The following is a 10642-nucleotide window of genomic DNA, read 5'->3' as shown; positions in this document are numbered from 1 at the left end:
GCAGTGTTGGTCATCCCATTTATCTAAATAAATACTTGCAATAATTCCTCATGGATTAATTATGCTTCTAGTTTCTTATTTGAAAAAAAGTACAGTATAATTTTTACTATATTTAATATTCATTCACATTAATTGTTGTAGCTAACCTTTTTGTTTTTCCTTCCATTTGAAAGAAAAGAAAAAGAAAGGAAGAAAAAGACAAGGGAAGGAGGAAGGAAAAGGGAAAGAAAACAGCAAATGTTCGCAAGGATGTGGAGAAATCAAAACCCTTGTGTACTGTTGGGAATGTGAAATGGTGCAGCTGCTGTGGAAAATGGAATGAAAGAGTAAAAACAGACTTACCATAAAAACTAAAAGGTAGAATTTCCTTATATTCTTTCACCAAATTTAACTGTAAAAATTTTTTTTTTCTGTAGGTGTTTCTGAATCATTCTGAACAAATTGCAGCCACTATGCCCTTTTTACTCCAGAATAGTTCATGATAGCAATCACAGCAAAATTGTCAAAACCAAGATGTTTAATGTTGATATAAAATCAGTTGTAATTAAACATACATAAAAACCTAGAGATGAGATATTTTAGAGTTTATTAATATTTTGCCTATTGTCCCAATGTCCTTATAGTTATGTATTTGTTTCCAGTTGTATTTTCATTTCACATTGTAGTATATGTTGCATTTAGTCATTGTGTCTCTATAATATCCTCTAGTCTGGACCAGTTCTTAAGTCTTTTTTTTTACTTTCATCACAGTGATATATTTGAAAAGTAAAGGTATTTTGTGAAGTTTCTCTCAGTGTAGGTTTGTCTTTTGCTTCCTTTTGATTATACTTGATTATGCTTTTATTTTGTGGTCTGGAATACTATTAATAATAAGCTCTATTGTGTACTTCTTAGTTTATCACAGCATGAAGCACATGATGTCACCTGATCCCGTTATGGGTGATGTTAATCTTGATCACTTGGTTAAGATGATAACTATCAGATTTATTCACTATAAGGACTTTTGAAATTCCCTTGTCATTAAGAATCTGAGGGTTAAAAAAATGGCCTTACGTGCTTCTTCCCCCTCGAGTGTGCATTCTTCTCTGCTATACGGTTTTGCAGTGTCTCCCATCAAGAACATGGAGTATATGATTTTATCCTTTGAATCTGGGCATGGCCATGTAGCTTCCTTCTGTGTCTTAGCAGAACTTTACACTCCATTGTTACTTTTCAGAATCCAGCAACTACCAGTACTCAAGGATACAGGACTAGCCTGTTGAAGGATGACAGACAAAGACAGACAAACATCTTAAACAAAGATGATCCATCCCAGCTGAGTCCTGCCTCCAATCAGCTTGCCAACCAGCAGACAAGTGAGCGAGGCCATCATTGACCAGCCAGTCCAAACTGAGCCTGTCAGAGCAGAAACCACCCTGACAATTCACATAACCTTAAGAGTGTATAGACATTTATTGTTTTAAACTGCTAAGTTTGAGGATGATATGATAAACATCAAAACATAATTTTCAGGGAGATACTTTGAGAGTACATACATAACTGAATACATATATAACTTTTATGACTCTCGTCCTGGTTAAATATTACTACAAAGGTTGCAAAATGGTATTGCTACCTTTTGTAGAAATGAAGAATGTAAGAATTGGGGCTTATGTGTTTTGGAAGCACATATGACAAATAAGTGGCTGTGCCAGCCTTAGAATCTTAACCTTTTACCTGGTGGTCCATAACTTTTCTCGATATGCCATAGATAAGTGAATGACGGGATAACAGAACTGACAAAAGCAAGCAATAGAGAAAAAGGCCAGTGTCCTTGGTGTTGGGTGGCATCCTGTGTCCTCACACAGGACAGAAACACTAATTGATAAGGGTGGAAGGGCTGCCCAGGGTGGACAGTGTAGGAGGGAAAATTAAATATAGTTATTATCATACCAATTTAGGTAATATTGATTCATGAAAAGATATAAAAATAACATCTCTAAAAATTGCCTTTTGTGAATACAATCAAGAATGTCATTGATACCCTAGATTATCATTAGTAACAGACATTTATGCAACATAACTCAATATTTTTGGAGTAACTCTCATATCCTCCCCTAGTTTTCCCAAATAAGCTAAGAGGGAACTAAGATAACATGAGGTGACCCACATTATCCCTCTTAAAATAAGAAAACTGAAACGGTATTAAGAACCCAAACTAACCAAGGGTCAACAGTGAATAAATGGCAAAGCAGAGAGCTGAACTCAGCAATCCCAATTTCCTAGAAGAGCCCCTCCCACGTGGCAGAGGGGGTTAGGTCCCAAGTCTTCAGATGCTAATAATATCTGAGTCTTAAGTTTGTGCCTCGTTTCATGCACTGTTCTAAAACCCTTTCAGATAATTTAATTCACTCAGTCTCATGGACTTTCTTCTACACTACACATTAACTTTACTCTGAAACGTAGACATTCAGGTGCTTCAGTGTATGTGTTTTTGCTGTAAGAGACCTTATCTTCCTGACTAAGAAAGGAATTCAGAGCCTTGCTTTTTTCTTTACCGCTCCCTTAAAAATTTAAGAGCACAAGGAAGCCTTTTGCATTTCCAGGTCTCTAACAATGATTTCGGTGGCAGCAGCTGTCGCTAGCCAGAACACTAGGATCCTGCCAGGGTAAACGAACTGTAATGGACAAGAGGCCAAACTCTTGTCTGTCCTTTCTGCTTCAGGGAGGCTAAACCTCAAGTTCCCTGCAGCCTATCTTCAATCGACAGCTGGGGTGGGGTTGCTGGAGCTTTCGCGAGGGCAATCTGCACCCCGCGCCCCAGCACCCCTCTAGGAGGTTATCCGGTGCTCTGGGCTAACACAGTGTACACAGCCTGTTTTCGCACAGTGGGACCCCGGGCCGGCCAGGGATCGCGGGGCGCTCTGGGGGGAAAGCAGCCGACCCCTCGGTTGCTCTTGGGAGCCGTGACTGCCAAGTATCGCGGGACTTGTGCACATCGCAGGAGCGGCAGCTCCAGGAGCAGCTGGAGCGCGCTCTGTGCGCACCGCCCCAGCCCGGGGAGGAGCGGGAGCTGGGAGGGAGGAGGGCTCGGGGTGCTGGTTACGTAAATTATACTAGCCCAGTGAGAGGCCTCCAGGCTGGGGCTACGGGAGGAGGAGGAGGGCCCGCGCAAGGAGGAGGGGCTGAGAGGGAGCGGGCCGGGGTGGGAGGGGGGCGGGGGCCGGGGGCGAAGTGACCAGGCGGTGGCAGCGGCTCTGCCGAGGTGACAATGTGTTAGGAGACCTCGCTCGGTCTCCTGCGCCTCCTCGGCCTCGGCGCCCGCTCGCGAGGAGCCCTCCAGCCCGCCGCTGCGCTATGAGGGCGCCTCTCCGGGGCTGGCCGAGGCCGGAGCCGGCTCGCTCTTCTCCCGGGGAAGTGTGAGCAGAGAGGCGCGGGCGGGAAGCGGGGCTGCGCGCGGCGCTCGCGGGCCGGCGCGGGTTCCAGGTGAGCACGGGATCGGTGCGCCCCACACTCCTCGCAGCCGGCCGGCACCTGCCGGGCTGGGTCGGAGGCTGAATTCCGTGCGTGGACCGCCGTTCCTTCTTCGCGGGATCCCTGGCCGCGACAGCAGGTCTCCGTCTCTCTCTCTCTTGCTTCCCCTCTGATTGTCTGGGGAGAGTCCTCTTTGGGTGGCCCGAGTGCCTGGGTGGGCGCCTCAAAGTCCCGCAGCGGGTGGCAGCGCACGGAGCCGGGAGCTCCGAACCAGTCCCGGGAAAGGGGCGCCGGCCAGCCCGGTACACCGGCCTCTCGGGCTCTCGAAGCGCGCTTGCTCGCCGCTGCAAGTGCGGAGGAAAGATCGCCAGGCGTGGAACTTTCTACCGCTGCCCGCCCTCTACCGTGCTCTCTCTGCTCCCCGGCCAAGCTGGGGGGGGCGCCGGCCACCCTCTGCGCTCCACTGGCCCTCAGCCCCGGGGAGACATGGCCTTCCAGCCCTGGCAACTTTCTCCCACCAGCTGCGGGCGGTGTGGCTCTGCGGTGCTAGGACGCTTCTACACAGCGAGTTCAACATCGGGGACGCGCTGGGTCTCGGGTGTCGTCCTCGACAGTTACCTTCCTCTCTGTTTCTGCCTCCTTTGCGTCTTAGTCTCTACTTGTCCGTGTCTGAGTCAGTTTCTTTCTCTAATTCTTGATCTGGCTTACCGCATCCGCTCCGGGTTTGTCTCTCGTTCTCTTTCCTCCTGTTTTTCTTGGGATGTTCCCGCGTCTCCGTTACTTTATCTTTTCAGCTTTCTCTCCGTCTTACCTTATTATTTTTTTTTTCCCCCTCTCGCTGCCTCTCTCCTCTCATCTCTCCTGCCTGGTCACCTCGAACACCACCAGCTCCCATATTCCGAGACTCCTTGTCCAGGGGAGAACACCCCAGCCCTCCTGGGCACCTCCAGGTACAGAGACCTCCTTTCTCAGAGCCGGAGGAGACTTGGGAATGGAAGCAGAGTGCTCTTGTCTGGGCCGTCGTGAGGGGGCTGAATGAGAGTCGCAAGGGCCGCCTCCCCGCCGAGGGTCCGAGGGCTCTGCGCTGCTGCGAACCCGGGCTCACGAAGGCTGCTGTTTGGACAGCGTTAGCTGCGCGTGTCCCTCCTCTTACTCCGTTCTTTGCCTAGAATCAGTTGAATTTCCAGGTGGAGAGTCTACATCTCCAGTCTTTACAGGCAGCCACAGGAGGAGACAGTGGGCAGATAAACACAGAAGCTTCGGGATCCAGGAAAATCTAACCTGGAAAGGGTGGGAGCTTTGCTGAGGCAAAGGTGTTGCTGTCTGAGGAGCACTGGGGACTGTCTGCCTTCAACTGTCATAACACTCAATCCTTGAGCGGTTTCTTTGGGAGAGAGAGCGGTCACTCTTCCCTGAAATACAGCATAGAGATTTTATTTTCAGGGTTAAAGACACTGACTGCCCCAACCCCTTGAAATTTCCAGTATCCTTGGGGCCCCGGATCTTCAGCTTTATATGAAGACTGCTTTTGCTCACGCTTGCTCCCCCTGCCTCGTGTGTGTGTGTGTGTGTGTGTGTGTGTTTGCGTTCGTGCCCTCTAGTGTTAGAGAAACCTGCTGGTTTGAGAATATTGAAAAGTAAGGTGAACCTATTGGTGACTTACTTTTGATCTCTCCCTTCTCAGGTCGTTCTCCTTGCCTTCACCCATCATGCTTTCCTTTTCTTCATCTTGACTTTTTTGTTGCAGTACTAATCTTTCCTTTGCCCTGATCTCTGCAAACTCCTCCTCTCCTGCAGAATTAGAACCTCAATATTGAAACATCATTTGAGTCCTTAAGAGGTGGATAGATTTGGAGAATTTTCATAGCCTAAAGCAGGCTTTCAACATAAGAAAACATTCCATTTTTCTGCATCATTCAGTGCAAACCAGGCTTTCACATCTCTTCCTTATGCCCCTGCCCACCTTCAACTCCATTGAAAAATTTCCCCGGTTGCTCCTCCTTGTTTAAATAAATGCTTTTCATTCACCATTTCTGTGATGCTCATCCCATTCTAGGGCTTGAGCTGGTTGCTTAAGTAGAGGCACTAAGCAATTTTGGGAAGAAGAAAAGAAAGGTTTCCCAAAGGAACAAAGTGCTTCTGGTATAGATTAATTCTGGATCCCATTGTCCAGAGTGGGGCCAGGTGCTGTCTCAGATATTTGGCCCCTAGCACAGTGTAGGAAAACTAGTAAATGCTTCCCAGAAACTTACTGGTTAATTGATTAGCATGGAGCTAATCATAGGCTTTGAAGTCACCTAGCTATGCGAATGTCTACATACAAGAAGTTGAATTCTACCTCTTGTTTGTTTGTTTCATTTAGTCTTTTATGAATGGGAATTGAGGACTATCAGAAGGTGAAACATGAGTCCTCTGTGTCCTCAACCCATTCGCTGCTTGAATTTGACCTTCTGTGCAATTCTTTAACTTGGCTGATGTTCTTTAATACTCAGTGCCGAATTGAAGAAATGGCTTAGAGGTTCTGATGGGTGGCATCTCTCAGCCTTCTTACCTAAAAGTAAACTAGGGCATGACATTTGTGAGTGAATACTTTCCAGTGGTTTTCACAAGTAAAAGATTCTCTTTTTTTAATGTAAAGAACAGATGTATCAGCTTAAAATATTTGGGGCCTATAAATTAATCTGCAAACTGAATCACCATAAATAACTTATAGGTTCCTTTATTGCTTGAAATATATGTGAGAGGTGTGATACTACATGTGTATGAGAATTTGCCAAAGTGCCTGGAAATGTAATGCCTCCTGATACAAGTTTCTGGCAGGAATCCCTGTGCTGCAGTATTGTTTTCATGATGCTGTGACAGTCACCTCTTAAAATAGTTGAGGATTTACCATGAATATTGTTCTGGAGCATGTTCAAGGCAATTTTGCTTTTAAAATATTACTTATAAATCAGCTTCTACTCTATCCAGTTTTTCATATTTAAAAATAGCAAAGACATAGTGAAGATGGAAATTCTACTATTGGTTGAGATACATTCTGATATCTTAGAAAGAATATTGAGACATATTTAACTTCTTAAGAATGTACATTACTTTCAGGTTTAAGTTATGTCAGAGTGAAATACAATGTTTCCATTTTCCCAACTTGATTTTAAGAAGTGGTAGTTGTACAGGAACATTTCCGTGTAACAGAGATTTTGTAACTTTTTAAAAACTTTGGCACTTTAGGAAGAGGGTGTGAGAAGAAGGAATAAATGGATATTTTTATTCTTTCTGGTTAGGAAAATGAAGAAGATATTGGTATTTCTGAATAAAAAGAAAATTATAGAAGATGATTCAGAGTAAAGTATGAATAAAGTCCTCCCATGTGAAATAAATAACAATGCTGCATGTGTCGGATAAGTGTTTTTGTGCTTTATGAAAACGAGCAGATCCTATAGTTTTGTCCTTTAATTTGCTTTATTAAGCATCCTATTTTCAAGATGCAGGTCCTGTAATAAGCAACAAATTCTTGATTATGACTTTTAATACATTGCCTCTTGGGGCTTGTGTTGATATCAGTAGTAGAAACATGTAGCCCTCTTAAATCTAATGAGATCTAGCAGGATCACTACTTTGGAGTCTGAGTGACCATATGCCTAATTATCCAAGAATTTTAACTGGCCTTTGTTTTTTTAATCCTTCCTGTCATCAGAGTAAACACATGTGGAACATCAAATCAAGACTTAAATATATATATAAAAGAAGTGGTACAACTACTACTTTTTAAACTTAAGTTGGAAAAATAGAAACATTGTATTTCACTCTGATATAACTTTAACCTGAAAGTAATGGACATTGTTAAAAAGTTAAATGTGTCTCAATATTCTTATCGTTAAGAGATCAGAATGTATCTCAACTGATATCAGAATTTCCACCTTCACTATGCCTTTGCTATTTTCAAACACACACATATATATATACTGAGTCTGACAGTCTACTTGATGATATTTCATAATATTTCCCACGCTCTGCTACAGACACACCAAGCATGTATCTGCATACATAAATCACATTTAAAGATCCTATACTGTCTGCTTTGATAAACCATTTTAACATTTTAGGTCATTTTAACATTTTAGACTAATATTTGCAATTTATATATTAAAGCACATTGTTTAGTTAAGTTTTTCTGCCATTCAGTTACAGGCATACATAGTTTTGGAGAGTCCAGCTTCCCATTGTGAAATTTAGTACTTAGAAAATTCACAGAAATTTGTGAAAATGAATACACACATGAATTTACTAGTAGTTGGTCATCTGTTTGGGGCATTACAAGCAATTATCTTTGGGAACAAAGTATAATAAAATAGATTTTATTTATATGATATTTATTTCTTTTTGATTAAGATTTAACCTATATATATGTTTTCAAGGTAGTATATTTACAATAATGTGTTTAATTGGTCTGAGATAGTTATCAAGAAATTATTACAAATGGCTAAAGACATTTATGTGATTAATATGTGTTATAATGTCCCTTTTAAACACAATAGCTAAAATTCATTTTTAGCTATTAGTTTTCCAATTTTATTTATCTTTAATATATTTAGGGCCTATTTAAGCTGAAATTCTTAATTTTTAAAAATTATTGCTACAGGTTATTAAGAGATTGCTGGCATCTAACTTTCCTCTGAGGACCCAAATTATTCAAATGTCCAAATAATTATAAATCTCGTAAACTATGAGGCTCTCTTTTAATGTTTGTTATGATTGTCCACCACAATTGACCTGAAACATGATGCAAAATATTGGTTGTTAAACATTGTTCCATCTTAATGGTTAACCCTCCCAACATGGCTTGAGAGGGATGTAGGGGAAGTGGTGATTGTTACCATCATTGTATGAACATATTTGTGATCCGCTGTTAGCTGAGAAAATGTAAAACACTGCCCAGATAAATACTCAGGCTTCTTCTTTCTTTTTTTTCCAGAAGTACTTACTATTAAGATAGATGGGAACTCTCCAAGATATACCAGGGTTTCTACCATGATGTAGAATTAATTGGGACTCTATTTAGTACATTAAACTACATTGAATTGTCACTTAAATCTTGTTTAAGATCTTTTAGAGCATTATAAGAAGAGTGTGATTAAACTGTTGTTGGTACTTTGGTGAACAATGCATGTGCTGAGTAGCCACTGTAAACAGGAGAATTTCAAAGAGCTTGCACATTCAAAATCATCTAAATTATACCTCAGAGACTGTAGTAAATGTCAACTTAGTCTCTTGCCTAATATTAATTGCCTTGATATTATAAGCACAGTGCCACTTTTTTGTTGTTATAAAATGAATTTTGACATATGAGGAGGATTATCTTCTTGTAGACCAGAAGCATAACAATTTATTTAATTTCCTTTTGAGATTTTTATTATATAATTAGTTTCAGATGGAGAAGATGGGATTTAAATGACTATTAAGACCCCCATACAGTACCACCATTAGGCTAATGAAAACAAAATTGAGAACAAATACTTCGAAAAAAATACATGTAAAGGTGTAGCCATTTTGATTTATTGATGAGGGAGTTAATGATGAAGAGTTACAAAGTGATAAAATAATTGAAATTTATTGGACACATACTTTGACTTGTATTGTAAGTAAACATCTAACAGCTTGTACTACAGTTTATCCTTGAAATTGTATGAATTATATGTAGTATTTCTATCCCCACTGATAAATGAGGAAGCACATATGCAATATCACACAGCTGATCTGTTAATATTAGGGGCAGGGATCACATCAGTTGTATCTATCTCTGAGGCCAGTGCTCTAACAGTTCTCAAACTGACATTTTCACTAGTAAATTAAAAAATGAGTGTCAACTTCCATGTGGACTTTTTTTTTGCACAATGAGAATAATTTTAAAAAGTCTATTTATATCACTGTCATTTTATAAATGACAACAATTTTATAAAAGAGTGGACAACAATAAATGGCAGAACTAAATAGCAAAATATAGTCTTTAGAATAAATTTAGTTTCCTGTGCTTTCTACATTACATTTATTTTTCTAATTTAACAAAGACAGGAGAAAATTCATCACAGTCTGGTAATTTATTTCACCACATTCTGTAGCCTGCAATTGGAACACTCCTTAGTCTGAACCACTCAAATATACTACTACCCAGTGGATCCCAAGCACCCATGCAACACAGGCCAGCATGGGTGTGATACCTATGACTTTGTCCTTATAGATATTCCTTTCTCTTTCTAGTTGCAAGTCTGGGTAATACGATTTGTGTCTAGGAAGGATGCTAGCGATTACCCTAAGCCTCAGTTTACTGCTTCTTTTTTTTTTTTTTTGAAAGAATTAGAGAATTGGAGGCAATTTGATCTTTTGTGGTAGTTAACCACAAATCATTATCACTAAGACAGTGCCAACCTGTGTCCTTGGATAAAGAATGAATGCTGGGCAAAAACAAAAGGAGCATGTCTCAAGAACTTATTCTGTCCTCTTTAACCAGTATGTCCCAGTCTTTAGGGATCAGTTTGATCCCTTCTTTTACATGTTTATTTTCCTTAGTTTTGCTTTAGGTAAGAAAGAAAATTTCAAAGCTAAACTTCTAACTGCTTTTGTAAAACTGACTGATGCTATTATATCCCAAGTTGCTTTGGATAGTGACTATTGTGGCCATCGAAAGGGAAGTGAACGCTGGTGAACTGTGTGGGATATAGTTAAATTGACTTGAGACATTGTTTAATGTCATTGCCAACAAACCAGTTTGGAAACTGAAATTATCTCAAGAGGTTTTTGTTTGTTTGTTTTAATATAGGTTGTCAGCTTCCACTGATACATATTCTCATTTGCCTGGGATAGATACATAGGGATCTATCTTTATAAACATTTTTCTAGATAAGTTTGATGTATAAGGTTTCAAGCAACCGAACTACTTCTAGAACACTTTTCAGATTTAATAATTTTTAGTCAGTTAAACAAATATAGAAGTTACTATGTCCTGGACTTTATTCAGAGTACTTGACAGATATTAATTCATTTAATCATAACAACCCCTCAAAGTAGGTTTCATTTTATTTAGTACCTCCATTTATAGACAAGGAAATTGAGACAGATTTTGAACTGTGGTGTTGGAGAAGACTCTTGAGAGTCCCTTGGACTGCAAGGAGATCCAACCAGTCCATCCTAAAGG

The 10642-nt window shown here is 40.8% G+C and overlaps 1 protein-coding gene across 8 annotated transcripts in view; it reads left to right on the top strand.

The window, feature by feature from the left end:
- Positions 1 to 3079: 3079 nt before the first annotated feature.
- GALNT13 (polypeptide N-acetylgalactosaminyltransferase 13) overlaps positions 3080 to 10642 on the top strand; it is a 655388-nt gene continuing 647825 nt past the window's right edge. For 4 of the 8 annotated variants that reach the window (XM_069574410.1, XM_069574413.1, XM_069574417.1 and 1 more), the window contains exon 1: positions 3080 to 3592. The gene's annotated coding sequence lies outside the window, so the exon portion shown is untranslated. The remainder of the gene's footprint in view (positions 3593 to 10642) is intronic. The other 4 variants (XM_069574414.1, XM_069574411.1, XM_069574418.1 and 1 more) reach the window with 4 other exon arrangements.

This window comes from Ovis canadensis, chromosome 2 (genome assembly GCF_042477335.2).
Source record: "Ovis canadensis isolate MfBH-ARS-UI-01 breed Bighorn chromosome 2, ARS-UI_OviCan_v2, whole genome shotgun sequence".
In the NCBI taxonomy this organism is placed as follows: Eukaryota; Metazoa; Chordata; class Mammalia; order Artiodactyla; family Bovidae; genus Ovis; species Ovis canadensis.
The sequence above is the reverse complement of the archived record's forward strand: the minus strand, read 5'-3'. Positions and strand labels throughout refer to the sequence as shown.